We start from the raw sequence: 17,595 nt of genomic DNA, 5'->3' as shown, positions 1-17,595 counted from the left end.
CTGAGGGGCAAAACCTCCCCACAGATCCACAGAGCAGCTCCCTACTGAGGACTCCACAAACACTATTCTTGGCTGGGACTCAGGGACCACCCTGCCACTACAAGTAATAGTTCAGTGAAGATACTGAAAACAACAAATGAAATAATGAAAACAACCCAAGATATGAAAGCATTTACAGAGTACATATTGAAATAGCACCCTGCATCCTATCTGACTACCATGGATTAAAGCTGGCTATCAACAATATTAGAAATGACTGAAAGTATACAAACCTGTGGGAACTGAACAAACCACTACTAAATGGAATATGGATGAGGACAAACATCAAGAAGGAAATGGAAAACCATGTATGTCTCTCTCTAAATATCCATAGAGGTTAAGTAGCTAGTAAATGGACAAGGGTAAGAGGTACCATTCCAAGGAAAGAGAAATAGAACAGAGTTTTATAAAGAGATAAAGGTGAACTAGAACAGAATGAGGAGAGGTATGGGGGGACAGAGTAAAGGAGAGACTATGGAGATTGATACCTAATACTAAAAGCATTTTGAAAAGCCATATGGAAGTCTACTACCCTAGAGGCTTCCTAAAATACACAGCTATATGAAAGGAACTGAAATGGAGTCACCGTGTAATAGGGAAGACAATAGACATCTTTTTTATTTTATTTTTTGTTGTTTTTTTTTTCTGGAGACATGGTTTCATAGGTCTGTTTAATAGGTGTAGACTCAATTTGTAGAGCAGACTGACCTCGAACTCATAGAGATCCACCTGCCCTTGCTTCCCCAGGGCTAGGATTAAAGGCATGTACCACCAAGCCTAACAACAGACACTTTGTTCTACCAAGGGAAACCTACAGAGCCTGGAATGAGTTACAACTTACTGAGTTGTTAGCCCACAGGATCCGATCGACCACTTGCTAAACACCAAAGGCTGTTCTTGCAAGGTTAATTTTTGTGGTCCACTACGTAATGATTGAGTCCTACTGCAGAAGACACAACTGATTTATGTCACGGAACATTACCTTGTCCCACCATTGTCATCCCAATTTTCTTCCAAAAATATCATTCTTTCCCACACACCTCATAGAAGAAAACTGGTATAATTTTGTGGTTTTTCTGATCAATTTAATATAGTGATTAGTTCAATCTAATATAACATCAAACCGAAGCCTTACTTCTTTTTCCTTTCTTTTTTTTTTTTTATTAACTTGAGTATTTCTTATTTACACTTCTATTTTTATTCCCTTTCCCGGTTTCCGGGCCACCCTCCCCCTAACCCCTCCTGCCCCCCTTCTTTATGAGTGTTCCCCTCCCCATCCTCCCCCCATTGCCGCCCTCCCCCCCACAGTCTAGTTCACTGGGGTTCAGTCTTAAGCAGGACCAAGGGCTTCCCCTTCCACTGGTGCTCTTACTAGGCTATTCATTGCTACCTATGAGGTTGGAGCCCAGGGTCAGTCCATGTATAGTCTTTGGGTAGTGGCTTAGTCCCTGGAAGCTCTGGTTGGTTGGCATTGTTGTTCATATGGGGTCTCGAGCCCCTTCAAGCTCTTCCAGTCCTTTCTCTGATTCCTTCAATGGGGGTCCCGTTCTCAGTTCAGTGGTTTGCTGCTGGCATTCGCCTATGTATTTGCTGTATTCTGGCTGTGTCTCTCAGGAGAGATCTTTACATCCAGTTCCTGTCGGCCTGCAGTTCTTTGCTTCATCCATTTTGTCTAATTGGGTCGAAGCCTTACTTCTAATCCATCATTTCTCTCTTCTCTCTTTCAGTCTTTCCTTGCTATCTTGTCATTTAGCTGTTAATTCTTGTCCCTCGATATTCAACTTCAAAAGTAAACAATAACTAGAGGTAAGATATCTTCTTTTTAAAAAAAAATCAAGAAAGAGACACACCAGAGGAATTATAGCATCTAATGAGCCCAGATCTGTTTTTAAAGTTGAAACTCTTTGATGAACTAAAAAAAAATATTCGGATGATTTTCGGGGCAGCAAGTGTCCTTCTCCAGGGTCTCAGATGATAGATTTTAGTGTATTTCTTTCTAGAAGCATTGAGGCTAAGATACAGGGTCAACAGCCAGCAAGTCGGAGAAAGAGGTAGGCTGATGGTATAGCTTCAGTCTGAGGTCAGATGCCTAAAATCCAGGAGACTCAAAGGTGTATACATCAGTCTGAAGACGTGGGGGCCCCAAATTCAAGCCCATTATTCCATGTGAGTCTAAATGCAGGAAAAGATGAAGAATTCAAGCAATGAACACAGAAACCCTATCATTCTGCCTTTTAATTCTCTTCAGGTCTTCAGTTTATGGGTTAGACTACAAACTAAATATGAATATCACCTAAAGTAATTTCACAGAGACTCAGAAAAAATGTTTTAGGGATACAGAGTGTCTGGGCAATTTGTTGCCTCATCAGAGTTCTACAAAGTTCACCATCATGGATACTTATGACATAACTCTTGCAGGATGGTTCTAGCTTTGCTTTGAACCTTGATCCATGTGTTCGAAAGATATCTCTAAGATCTGTGACTAACATCTAATAGAAGTGTAGCCTGCACTGGCTGAACACAGTCCTTCAGGTCCTGTCATCTGGGAAGTACTAGGTAGCATCTCACGCTTGGGCATTTCCAAGTGACATGCATCACCTGACCCTGCCTCTGTCACAGGGGACACCCTAGGTTTTCCATGTCAATGCAAGGTGGTTCCATTCATAGGCCTTTCTTTGAGGAAAGAAGACATGGTTCTACCAGATGTCTTTTCTGGGAAGTTTCCAACATCCAGCCCCTTCTGAAAAATACAAAGACAAAAACTCTGGTGGGTTTTGTTTGCCTGTTTTGCTGGTGCTGCTGGCTGCAATATGAGAGTTGAAGTTTTAGGCTACACTGTGACGGTGCTGTGTCCCATTTTAATTTCTGGGGATTAGCTAGCTGCCATCGTTCTCAGCTTTGAGGCCCAAGATGAAAGTCTGAAAGCTCGTTACAGGCAAGCCTTTCTCTTCGGACCCCAGGTGCCATTCATTATTAGTGAAAGAGAATTAGAAGTTGGAAAATCTCCCTACGTTTTCTCCTTTCACACCTTGATGATTATATTATGTGTCTGTGAGGATCCAGGGGATTAATTCTACAGTGACTGAAATAGGACGGACGTGTTTTCTGTGGTTCCAAACCAGTTTCTAGATCCAAAGGTGGAAACAAAGGAGCTCTTTTTATAGATGACAGAAAAGAGAAAAGATGCCAGGTATAAATAGCAAACACCTTAATCCTGGCACTTGGGAGAATAAGGCAGAGAAATCATGAGTTGGAGACCAGTTTGGGCTACATAGTAAAACCTTGTCTCAAAAAGATGTGTTGTGGTGTGTGTGTGTGTGTGTGTGTGTGTGTGTGTGTGTGTGTGTGTGCACGCGCGCGCGCGTTTCTGAGAGAGACAGAGAGAGAAAAAGAGAGAGAATTTTTAAAGAAAACCATCTTTATAGCCATTCTGCATCCCTGGAAATATAAAGACAAAATTACAGTTCCCACTTCAGGCAGAGAGCGTGCAGGATAGTGAGTGAGGGCACTCGTAGGTGGCTTCTCAGCAGTGTGAGTGTTCAGCAGAGGCAATAGCAATGTCAGTGACAACAAAGGTGCCCTGATCCTGGGATGTTGTATCAAGGAGAAGCCAATTGCTCTTTTCCTTTTGCCATAGCTTGCTGTGACTTTGACTCTTCTAACGGCAACCACACAAACATGATCCAAGGTTCCTGCCGACTACTTCGTTTACAGCACCAAGGCCAGCTGTAGCTCTACCATTCATTCACGTATCTCTGTCTGCACTCCAGTTGTGAAGGTTAGATGGCAAGCTAGCAACTAAAACAATGAAGTCTCATTCCAAAGTAGCACTTCCTTAAGAATAATCCAGAGAGGGATTGGGGATTTAGCTCAGTGGTAGAGCACTTGCCTAGCAAGCGCATGGCCCTGGGTTCGGTTCCCAGCTCCGAAAAAAAGAAAAAAGAAAAAAAAAGAATAATCCAGAGAACTCCACCAAATCACCCTGACATTTCTGTGATATATCTTCTTAAGCTGTGCTATTTTCTCACCCTAATTCAGAGGCCATAGGTTAGTGTTTCTCAGTATTATTTTCTTGCCTAGTCATAGTATTGTTTCTTAACGCGAGCACTGCTTAACTGTGGATATTCATTTACAGTCTTTACAGTGTTCCTATTTTACTTAAGCAAAGGCATTACTTAAGTTCTCAAAACAGAAGATACCTCCGTAGGTGACAAGGATGAAGAGCCAACATGGATAGACAAACAAAGGCCTTGTGATTTCCCTGGGGAAATAAATATTGAATGATTTATAAGATGACATCATGGCTATTCACAAAGGCATTAAATTTAATGTCCACATGGGCACTGTGAGTAGGAGTTTGGGGGCCCTACTGTCTGACACCAGGAGAAAAATGTAAATTTTTTAAGATGGAAACCCAGGAAAAACTACACCTTTGTTCAGTGGCCAAAATCCTTATAGCTTTAACATTGAAAGCATTAATGGCCCAAGAAGGGGTCTCAATTGTACCTAGACCACATTCTTAGTGAGATTCTGACTTTTCCATAATTCAAGGTTCTTTATCATCTTTCGCTCTTGTGGTGGGACATCAGAGTAAAGAAATTGTCTTTTTCCTCCTAAGAGTCATTCCTAAATGTCACATTTCATTTCTACTTGAGTCTTTCTTTTATAGTCCACGGGTTTAACAGTTTGAAAACGACACTCTATGTACTTACCTGCCTGCATATTCTAAGCTACAATTTCCTCTTTCAATAACGTCACTTCCACTCTTTCTAAGCATATCCTCTGCTTTCTGCATATTTGCTTCTGTTCATCCCATAAGTTCCTGCGTTGCCAACTATGAGAAGCTTTCAGGGGCCATGTGGAACAGGCAGCCTTCCCGGATAGTCCTAGATCACCTTGAACATAGCAGTGCTCACAACACTTCTTAATAAGACTGTACTATCACTCTCAATAGTGTTTTTCTATTACTAGGGAATTTTTGGACATCCCGGTGCTCCTGCTGTTTGAACAGAACCAACTCATCTCTACATTCATGGTGCTGGACACAGAAGACAGGCATACAGAAGGCTTTCATCTTTGTGGACAAGGGAGCAGGTGATGCCAAAGAATTGGAATTAGAGCCCAGCATTTTACATCATCTTAAAGCCCTATTAAGGTTTTTTTCTGATAAATTCCCTCAAAAAGTACAAATATTTTCAGCACCAGTATAGCTGCACTGTGACTTCACTGTTTGAAATAAAATCTGAGGGAAATGTTTCAAATTCAAGCTCTTTAGAGTATATGCCCATAATCTTGGAACATTCTCTATGTAATCTCAAATGGCTCCACAGGCCAAGTCTAAGAAGATAAAATCCAGCAGAGATAAGTGCCATAAGAGAAGGATCTAACTTATCAAAAACCTGGGTGGGAAAGGCTTACAAGGTAGCATAATGTGAGATTTATACAGATTTGAAATATGGTCTATTCTCTGAGGTATTTAGATGTAACATTAAACGGTAATTTAGATGTAATATTTATCTCTGGAATATAGGAGATAGAACTCTGTTTTCCACATTATGGTTAAACTATATCCTGCCTGTAGCTCTTCAGTGTTAGGGTGGGGGTACCAAGGAGAAGATACAAGCCTGAAGATGGAACCCATAAATAGAGGCTCCTAAATGACCCCATACCCAGGGAGTCTCTATCCACATCCAGATCCACACCTACCTCTTTCTCAGCCAACTCGTTCTCCTCAGGTGATCATGACCAAGGTTTTCCTACACTACCAACCCACCATCATTGTTCCTCCTTTCTGTACAAAGGAAGACAGTTCATTGTACAATGGCATGTTACTAAAAGATTTGAAACACAGAGAAAAAGAACAACCAGATACTCATTAAATTGAGAATAATTCATTTGGGTAATTTATTTAGCCCATTAAAGGTACTTAAAATAAAAATGTTACCTTTTCTGAATAATAAGCATTTATTAGGATATATAATATGCTTCTGCTTTGATTAATTGTATACTATTATTATTCTTCTAGTGTATGTTCATAAATTTTAACACATAAATCCTTATCATCATGAGAAATAAAGAGTTAAATAATTGCAGAGAAAAATTAGTGATGTTAATATATAGGATTTTAAATATGAAAGCACAATAAATTAGCATAAAATTCTGTGGAGGAAATGAAATAAAATTACTTTAAAGAGGAATAGAAGTAAATTTCAATCATGAACAAATTAAAGAATGTGTTTGTTTTCGAAATTCGTAATTGTGGGCATAGATCACCTTTATATTTATTTCCTTGAATGTTAAAAGGACAATATAACACTTGTATTTTTTAAAGTCAATATTGCCAATATCTTCTGTAGCTATTTATATTCAGGATGAAAATTCCTAGGCATCTACCTAGAAAGGTTCAAAGGCTTTAAAGCACTTTTAATGAAAAATGAACTAAAATGACACTCTCCCCTACTGAGTCATATTTCATTTTGAGCAGAACTCTTTGAAAAGAACAGGAAGAAACTAAAACATATGCAAAGAAAACTCATAAGGTTAAGAAGTGACTTAGAAACACAGCATTTTAAAGTGATTATGAGCAGAAAAGGAATTAGGGGTGAATTTAACAAGGAACTTCAGAGTTTGAGGGGTTACAAATGCAGCCTGCAGTGTAGCTCAAAGACTAATAGATAAAAGTACAGACAGTTGAATTTCTATTTGATTTCCTCCAGAGCAGACTGGGTCATTTTGCCTGCCTGTCTATTCAAGGCGAAGCTTGGCAGGTAGTCATTAAACAATTAAGGTATATAATATATCAATGCATAAACATGTCGTAAGAAGCAAGTTCTGTTGTTAAAACTGACCTAAGACTTCAAGGGTTGGCATAAGTCCTCACCTGAGTAAGGGTTGAATTTAAAATGTGAAGAGAGCTAATGCAGTACAATACTGTGTCCAGAATACTTTGCAAGAATTACTTCTGGCACTTAGGCTTGCAGAGCCTTGAAGTGCCAAGGTGAGGAAAATTTCTGGGGGTGTGGAGGGAACTCACAGAGGAGAAGACAGAATGGAAGAAGGATTGTGGGAGGGGATGCCCAGGAGGGGAACAGTGAGCAGGATGTAAAGTGAATAAGTGAAAAAAAATTAAATTAAATTTTTTAAAAATGTCACTTCTGAGGATAGGATTTCTACTGCATAAAAAAGAAATGAAAGGAATCAGTATTATTGCTAGAAAGAATATATAACATGGATACACTTAAGAGATAGAGATCGTTTCTCCCTCCAATATTAAAAGGAACAGCTTTACTTAAATCAAAGTCCCTTTAACATTATGAGGGAGTATGTTGTTTGAGATGGACATCGCTAACTTACCTGGAACAACTTCAATAACCGGAATCAATTAGAACCTTAACAAGAGTCAGGTGGCTGTGGTAATTTCTTTCTAACCATGTCCCTGACTCACTAATTCAATAATTATATCCAATCTACTGAATTTTCCAACAGAATGATCTTAACTGGATCCAATTAAATAAGGCGTTTGGGTACATCTTGACGTAAGGAGCACTGACTAAAGTGAAAGTGGATTGTCAGTGCCCCCGATTCCCAAAGGATTCTGACATGCTCTCATTTTCATACTCAAAAATTCCCCAAACTCCTCTTGTGATGGGTTATGTTTTCTGCAGTAAACAAGGGGAAGCAAGCATCTAGTCGACATAGTTCAAAGTGGGAGGCACCCACACAGCCCTGGTGCTCTGGAACGTCGCTGCTCTCAATGCTTGTCTATCTACCCAGTTTCTCTTTATGTACCCCCAGCCTGAGCTTACCAGGTCCCTGTAACGCAGGCTGGACAACTGTGTGGTAGCAAAACTGATACTGATACTGCAAATAGTTCTTTCTTGTTTCCCCAAGAAAACGCTCAATAATAATACTAATTTTGTTCCTTTCTCCTCTAGAGAGAAGTTAAGTTAGATCCTCTCACAAACCAGAGCCGAAATTCAAACATCAGGAATCCTGTATCATTAGTGAGCTCTCCAATAGGAGGTAGTTGAAGACCTGTTGGTCCTGATAATCTCTGGACTTATCCTTCTGCAGGTTCCATTTTGAAGTCTACTCTTCTTCACTAGCCATCAAAGACGCGTCACAACAATATGCACATTAATATTTACTTAGCTAATGAAAAGCTGCCACTGGGACTCTCTCCCATCCTTCTGTTAAAAAAATATAATTGGAATCTAGAAATATGGGCCTATGTCCTGGGTTTAGTGATAACCAACCATTTCCTTGGCTTTTTGAGATGTTATCTCAAAAGCGGATATTAGATATCATATAATATTCACTTTGACACATTGTCTCACTGGGACCTATAATAATGTTAGTATGTAGTGCAAAGTCATAGGAAAGGAATTTAGTTCCTTGTCCTAGCTTCTTTTGATTTTCACTCTTCATAGACCATCTTTCTATACAAACTTTATTATTAATATTATTGATTTTTTTTTCCACAGCGAATATTGGTGGTCAATTGTTCCTTTCCTACAATAGAACCAAACAACAGACATTTGGGACATATAGTCTCAAATAAGTGATAGTTGTCTGCCCAAATCATCTTCTGATATCTGCTTCCATAAGTGTCTTGAAGCTCCTCTCAGCACATAATATTCTTTGAACCTTTGTACCAGAATAACACAAAATACAATAGAAAATAAAAGTCCTGAGGCCTGGGTACCATGGCTCCATCACCTGCTCTGTGATGAGCTATTATTCTCAAGATTACCTAGTTGATTATTCTGTATTCTCTCTCTCTCTCTCTCTCTCTCTCTCTCTCTCTCTCTCTCTCTCTCTCGTCCCATTTCTTGTTTAATTTGAAAATGGAAGGACACAGAAAGCAGAACCAGGGCATTAGTTATTGAATTCTGTGTCCACTGCTCTAATGATGTGACATTGGACAAGTATTCACCCTTCACGAGTCTGTTCTCTTAGCTGCATAATGATAATCTACAGCATTAAAACACCCTTAACTTAAAAATAATATAACTTAAAGTTGAATATAAATTAAAGGTGAAGAAGAAATGGCAATTGTTTTGTGTGTAATTCTGATTGTTCTCATGCTAAATGGAGTCTTTGAACAGTACGATATGTAATAAAAGCAATTGTTTTTATTTATATGAGCTATATAATTATATCTCCAACTATTATATCTCATAAATAAAATAATCCCAATGTATGGCAAATAGAATATAATAAGAGAAGAAAATTGGAGAAACACCTGTTGCTTTGTACATAATTTTCATCAATTCTTTTCTTAAAAAGTCAATAACATTTTTAAAATTATTTTTAAAACCCAGTCTTTATATTCAAAAGATATTAATCCTCAAGGAATTTTTATTTGCACTTCTAAAAATAGAATGTAGTATAAGATATTTTAAAGGCACCATTGCTCAACTATTAAAACTTGTATTATCTTTTGAGAAATAAAACTGATTTGCATCACTAAACCACAACATTGTTATTTCATTGAATCTTCCACTTTATGCACCAAACTGTGTGCATCAATAGCACTCAACATTAGTAGAACTTGATAATAACAACAGCACAGACATCATGACAAACTGATTGTGACTACCTGGTGACTACAGACTGATGCACTCCCACAATTCACATGAATAATTAATTGGTCTATTAGCATTTGTTATGTGCAACTTGGGTGAAAGTAAATGCAGTTATACATTTCTACATAAAGTATTTCTAAAAATAAGTGTGTGTGTGTTTGTGTGTGTGTATGTGTGTGTGTGTGTGTGTGTGTGAGAGAGAGAGAGAGAGAGAGAGAGAGAGAGAGAGAGAGAGAGAGAGAGAGAGAAGTCAAGGAGGATAAGGCAGAAAGCAAATGGAAGGAAATATATTAAATGTTGGAAGTTGAATTTGGATGTCTGCATAAACTTGGTTGTTCAAGGAACAAATTTATACATCGTTACAGAAGTCCTTGATGACTGACAGTAACTTAGAGTCTAAAGGGAATGAGTTCATCCACAATACCGCTGCCAACTTCCAACACTCAACAAGGCTTTGCTCCCACCTGTGCCTCCATTAGCACAGCGTGGTACCACACAGGCACACAGGCACTACAGCCTCCACCTAAGTGAACGTTCACTGCCTGAGAAGATGGGCTCACTCTGGAAAGATGTACACTTAACAGTGTAACAGGGACCTTTCCCACCAGGTCAGGACTCCTGAGTTTTCTCCAAAATAAATATTTTAAAAGTATGCAACTTGACATTTTTTAGGCTTAGGGAAAATATGAGGAAATATTCCGTTCTTCTATTTTTGCTTTAGCTATGCACACTGGGGAGAAATTTTAATAATCATTGCCTGGAAGTGTGCAGAGAAAGTTAAAAAAAATCAGTCAAATCAAGAAAGAAGTGGAATCTCTCTATTCAGACATATCGCAGTATAGAGAAAAGGGAAGATTCAATTATCTCATATGTACGTTTGAATGGAATGATGCTTGTCAGGCTTGGGCACCAAGTGCTTTTGCCTATGAACTATCTCACCAGCCCAGAGTGTAGGAATTTCGCTTTCATTTTTGGCCCTTTGCCTCTGTATTATCATGTACAGTCACGTGACATTTGGGCTACAATGGACCCTATCCCATATGATGATAATCGCCCTGCTTCTGTGACATTTTCTGAGGCCATAGAAAATTTGTGTCTGTTCTATTCCCAGGTGTGTGAAGTGTAGAAGCAGATGCCACGTTCCATCTGCTTAATACACTGACTCTGATATTCCTTTCAGAATAGAAAGGCTCTGGAACCCACAACATCCACTTAGGAGACTGATACTGATGTTTCAAAACACAGAGGCTCTGGAACCCAGGAAAATGGATTGATTTTTTTCTGTAGTTTTGGAGGGAGAACCCAATGTTCTAGAAACCTCTGTCAAGGTTCTTACTGTTGGGTTTCTGACAGATATGATAAGGCAAGTAAGTGACGATGAGACAGGCAGAGACAGACAGACAGGCAGACAGATGGAATAGCTTAATTCTTCCTTTTATCAGGAATTCACTCCAGCAGTAATTAATTCACATCTTTGATAACAATATCCCTAATTTATTCCTAAGGGATCAGTTCTCATGACGTGAAAATCACCTGCATTTCTATGATTCCCACTTCTAAACATCATCACATTGTAGACTTAAACTTTGGGAGGACACATTCAAACTATAAAGCTTCTCATGAACAAAACAAACCCATTAACTCATAGAAAGAACAAAAACAATGACTTGCTGGGGGAGGGAGGCAGTAAGTATATTTGTCACTGTGTACTGCGGAGACCCCATCAACATCTAACAGGGTGTTTTCAGCTCTATATTATAGAGTTTCACTGAGGAAGAATTCAGTCAATTCTCTTCTCTGGCATTTATATGCAATTACAAGGCAGAACAAGAATCTCAATCGGTATTCCTGGTGCTATCCGTGAATACAGAACAGGTGAAAAGATACAGAAGTCATCTTCAAGGGTGGGGGTTTTTACCTCTAGGGACCAGATAGAAACAGTACTGGAGTTCCAACCTCATCGGAAAAATGTTGCTTCTATAGAAAGTGACATATGCAGAAGACACAGTAAAGATTCAATAAAGAAAAAATATGTACAAAGAAAACAGCAAAAGTATGTTGGATGTGAATTGGGCACATGGGTGTCTGAGAAATAGCTCTTTTTGGTGCATCTTAAGTACTTTTTAAGTATATAGAAAATGGCTGGTTTGCTGCAAAAGCAGAAACAAATAGAAAATAATACAACCCTCTACAATAATACAAACGATGACAATTTGTACTGAACACTGACTTTGTCCATCTCAAGGGATAGCAGACACACAGTTTCTAGACAAGTCACAGGCAGACCTATGGAGGATGATCAGTGTTTCTTCCAAACAATGGAACAAGAAAGCTTCTTGGGGGGTTGGGGATTTGGCTCAGTGGTTGCTTCCAGGAACAAAGGCCCCTGGGTGGTCCCCAGCTCCGAAAAAAAATTAAAAAAAAAAAAAAAAAAAAAAAGAAAGCTTCTTGGATCTCTTCCACTCAACAAACAGAACCTTTGCTTCCTTTTGGTCCAGCGGGTCAATTTTTAAATAAATTTAATTCCTTCAAATATGCTTTCTTTATATTACATTGCTTATGCACATTAAATCTTAATTTGGAAATTCCTCCCATAAAACAAATTATTTTATTTATTATTATGATTGCATGCAAGAATATGTGTAAGGATGGGTGTGTATATGCCATAGGGAACCCCAGGATGTTAGAGAATAACTTTCAGAAATTTCTTCTTTTGTCTGTCATGGACTCAGGGATTGAAGTCAGGTAACCAGCTTTACTCTGAACATGTCTTCATCCACTTAGCCATTTCACCATAGCAGGCTGAAAAAAGAATTTGACATTCAACACAAGTTGTCCGCTACCATGGTCTCTATTTAAACAGTGGTTCTCTCTCATTGTCGGACAAGGCACCCTGGTCTCTTCTTCAGCATCCCTGCCCAGGCAACCTCCGATCCTTTGTAGCTGTCTCCCTACAGACTCCTGCTTCTCATCAGTGAAGTAAGAACTTCTGTTCACTACTCACTATAATTTCTGTACAGTTGAATAAGTAAATGGATGCCAAGCCCTCAGAGCAGTGAATAAATGCCCCTTGTTTGTTGCTTATATAATGATTATTCTATTGCTCTACACTCATCATCCTCAAAGTAAAGTCCCCCCTTTTAATTCCTCCCTCTCATGTTTTAATGATTTTTGCCACTTATCTTAACAAAATTGCTTTTTCCAATTCTATTTCCATTTTTAAAATCCACATTTTCAATTTTTTTCATCCAACATTTCTGACATTTATGCTAAACATTCTGAATTCCCCAAGGTCTTCAAAGCACTTCATTCCCTACCCATGAAACCTTGATTCTGGCATCCCTGCTGTCATTTGGAGTATTTGCAAAAGGGAGAGGTAAGTGGATAGACAAGGTGGTATCCATGACTCCCAGGACCAGGACTCCCAAGCCTAAGGGTGGTGCCTATGGTTCCTGGTGCCAGACTGTGAAATGCTCATGAGAAAGGTCTGTCTCTCTCTACATCCTCAGCTTCCACATTTCTGGCAGAAGTCAGATCTTTATTTTTTTTTCTTTTTTTTTTTCGGAGCTGGGGACCGAACCCAGGGCCTTGCACTTGCTAGGCAAGCGCTCTACCACTGAGCTAAATCCCCAACCCCTGAAATCAGATCTTTAAAAGGACCTTGGTAAGTGATGGACGAAGATCCCCAATGAAGACCCCAAGACTGACCATCATTTCATTCCACATGGGTGTAACTCACACCTGGGCTCACTCCTTAACTCATGATTCACCATCTTGTTTGCTTCTTCAAGATCAAGGTTTGAATTATCTGCCATTTTTGGCTTAGGTGAAGCCATGTTGCTAATAGACTGTCAGAAGACTGTGTGAGTGGAAGTGAGAAAGATGACTCAGCAGGGAGGTTTCTATGACTTCTTGGTCTGATTGAGCTGATAATTTCCTGTAACGTCACACAGAGATCATGAGCAGAGAACAGTATCCACAACTCTCAAATTCCTTTCCTAAACTTTACTGGTAATCCCATTTGCCAGCAGTTGAATGCTTCCTAGTGCCCAACTTTCAGGTCTGCCTTTTTCTTTCTTCAAGATGGATATAAAGGTGTACTCCATCGTACAGATGAGGGAACCAATGTTAGATCCATAAAATGATTTGGCTGAACGTTCGTTGAGAATTCACTTACAATGAACCAGAATCCAAATTAGGAGTGTTTCACTCCAGAGCCCACGATCAATACTGCCTTCTGCAGCTCACTGCACAGGAAGCAGTCTGCCTAGAGAATGAGGAGACTTGGGGGAGGCTGGATGGAGACCTGGAATCACACTTCAACATGGTAGACTTCGCCAATCCCCTTTGAAACTGTTTCAGATGGACGAACATAGGTGTTTGAAAGACTAAGACATCTTTCTCGATACATCCTCTGTGTATCGAGTCTAACAATGACCTTTTCTGAATGTTCAAGAGTTTGTGCATTGCTATGGGGGGAAAGTATTTATTTTTCCAAAGCCATTTGCCAAATTCCGTGTGTTTGCATCTTCTACAATGGAAACCCTAATTCCTAAGGGCCAGCAGGAAAGAACATGAAATTGCTATTTCCCGATCCACCGTCAAACATAAGACAGTGATGTCAATGAGATGAACTGAAGAAATCAGACTTACAAGGTCATTGGAGACTGCTAATGTCCCATTGTCTCCAAGAAAAGATACAATTATATAGCCATGATCTCCCTCGTCCTGCAGAAGTGTCTGCAATTGGGCCAAATCTGATTATGCTCCCATCAGATGGCTTCATGATATTGAAAAGAATGTCATTTGCTTCTTCTTTTATAAATCTCAACTCCATATTAAAAACAAATGTTGAAAGCAAAGACATGTGCTTAAATGTTAACTGCCACAGGACTCTAAGTGAGAAGGTGGCATGATCAATCAACATCACAGTTTTTCAAAGCCGCAATAAAAGGAATAAAAAAAAAACCCACAAGTGTTTAATTGACTTATTTGGGAGCTTTGTAAAAATAAATAAGTAAGTAAATAAATAAATAAATAAATAAATAAATAATAAATCAGTGCTTGGACCACTCCATGCTATTTCTAATCTCAGTAGCATATTAAGTAAAACCTGTGTTTATAGTAACTTCGTTGCTGATGTTACCATTGAAAAATTGCAGGCCCCTGTTTTCATTCAAGCAGTGTAGCTGCACCCAGAATTCCATAACCAAGAAACATAATGGCTGCAGAGAGTGCCATGGCCTCTGGCAAGCTTCTACAACACGAGCACTTCCCAGTGGTTCATCTATACTCGTCATTTTATGACGGTTCATCTATTAAGATTCCTCTGTTAATTATCTGAGACCAAGAGTTAAATGGGAACACCAGAGGACAGATGCATGGCTTCTCTGTAGATTTCTGGAGTCTTCTTGCAGCCGAAGGGCTAGAAAGAAGAAAAGCTTGCAGCTATGCTCTTAGCATGTCTGATGCAAGAGGCTTTCTGCCAGCTACCAGGAAATGAATGGCCACTGAGGACTATGTGCAGTGCGATAGAATATGTCTGAAATCTCAAGTAATCTTCAAAACCTCAATATGGGATATGCATTCTAAATGCCTACTGTGTAATTTGAAAACACTGGAGAGACTGAGAGCTGAGCCTTCTCTTCAGACATGGTTAGAAACTCATAGACAGTGAAGTCAATTTTTTGCCCTTTCTCTTTCAATAGCACTGTGCTTTCTTCACAAACAAGAAAATGTTGACCCTGCTTGACTATGAAGTCTAGACTTGTATTTGAGATCCACTTTACTTTGCACTTTCCATGTTCCAGGCATTTGTTATCTGGCCCAGACAGCAGCCAACTATGTTGAAGTCATGGAAACATGAAATCTGTATGTCCTTCAGGAGGCCCTAGAATGATCTACCCCATATAGATGTTTCGATAAACATCATTTAGGGATTCCTACACTACCTTAGATCATTTAGTCCCCAAATAAACAACACAAAACCTTTATAGTCATAGTAAGCCTTAAAGTATTAGACTGGAAAGATATCAACCCTCTAAGCTGTTTAGTCTACTTCTGAGTCAGTAGCCTGGAGACACTACTTGCCATGTTCCTCCTGGGACACTCCTACTCCAACAAGCTGGCCCTTATGGTCATGGAGTCACGAGCCACCTATCCATAGCACCTTCTTCCTTCTTCCTCCTCCTGATCTTGTGGTCTCTGCCTTAGATCCCAAGCCCAGGAATCCAAGCCCTGCCTACCTCTCTTCTGCACAGCTACAGGCTGTAGGCATCTTTAGTCAACCAATAGCTTTAAATTAAGGAGCAAGGTTTGCGCATCACCTGGCATCTGTGAGAATTCATCTTGAGGCAACAAGACCTTGGGATACAGAACTTAGCATTACAATGCATAGCAGCCAACCAAAGGTCAACATATGGATACCACACTGGATCCATGGGTGGCTTTGCACCAAGACTGGTTTTCCTCTGCTCTGGTCCCAGTCAGTGAGCTGGTAGACGTATTACTACCAGTTCCTTCCTACTGGAAGTGAGGTACTTCCAAGAGAGTATCCGTCATTCTGCAGGAACCACATTTCCTCGTGACTGACACCTCATCGTAACTGTGCTACATACAGCCTGGAGCTCTCTATAGCAACTGTTCCCTCCTCCCTGCTTCTCAGGCCCTCACCATGATCCTGCTGCTACTTCTCTGTCACCTTACTTTCCATGCAGTGTTTCATGCATCAAATCCTTTGTCAGATGATTCCATCATAGAGTCTGCTCCTTGGAAGATCTGAGTGGACAGAATACCCTGTTTCCTTTCAATCCTTCTCCCTCTCTTCCTTCCTCGCTTTGACCACTGGGCTCAGTTCCTTGATTCAAATCCATGGGCTGGGTTCTCTTCCTATTGTTTTTGTTCCATCACTTCAGTCCAGAGCCAACCTCATGAGGTTCTTGCCTACTCCTAGTGCCTCTAACCAGTTTACCCAGTTACGTTTTTACAAATAAAGGCCTAGAGTAATACACAAATACCAGTGCTCCTTTCATGGCACCGTGTCTTCTTCAGGATACAGTGCAGCCTGCATGGAAACTGACAGTCCCCACTTTCCTTGGTCCTGCTTCCTTCGTCATCTGTCCTTTGACATCTGACTTTCAGCTAGTCTGAGCTCATGTCCTATTACTTCCTGACTCTGAGACTCCCTTCTGTCTGAAAGTCCTCTCTCTACAAAAGGGGCACAAAACTCTTGGTTTTAGTTAGTTATATTGTTATATAGTCCTGGTTTCTTTCTTTTCTTTTTTCTTTTGTCTTTTTCTTTTTTGTTTAGACTGTAGATGAGACCATAATGTTTTTATTTACATATGTGATATGACAATATTCTACTTGCCAAAGATTCAGTGAGATCAATGATTTATGGGTAAATTGTATCCTAACATGTCTAAAACACATGTACTGATAAATATAATAAAGCCTCTGAAAGGTAATCTCTAAATGGTATGCATCACTTTTTCTTAAAGTGGTTGTTGAAGTCAGCAATTAAAGCCAATCTCCATTATTTCCCAGTTTCACACTGATGTAATTTTTATTGTTTGCAAATAATACCTTATATTTTATATAAACATAAATGTTTTAGTTTATATATCTTATATAAATATAAAATGTCATTTTTTAATTATTTCATTTATTTACATTTCAAATGTTACCCTCCTTCCCCTCCCCCCCCAAGAGTTCTTCATCTCATCTCCCTACCCTGTTGCCTCTGAGAGGGTGCTTCCTACCCCCCACCTGCCCACCCCTCACACACACACACACACACACACACACACACACACACACACACACACACACAGAGCTCACCTGCTACCCTGCATCCCCCTTCCCTTGGGCATCAAGTCTCTATAAGATTAGGCGCATCCTCTCCCACTGAGACCAGACAAGGCTACATATGTGCTGGGGCCCACAGACCAGCCCATGTATGTTCTTTGGT

Source organism: Rattus rattus, chromosome 4 (assembly GCF_011064425.1).
Source record: "Rattus rattus isolate New Zealand chromosome 4, Rrattus_CSIRO_v1, whole genome shotgun sequence".
Taxonomy (NCBI): Eukaryota; Metazoa; Chordata; class Mammalia; order Rodentia; family Muridae; genus Rattus; species Rattus rattus.
Note: the sequence above shows the minus strand (reverse complement) of the source record.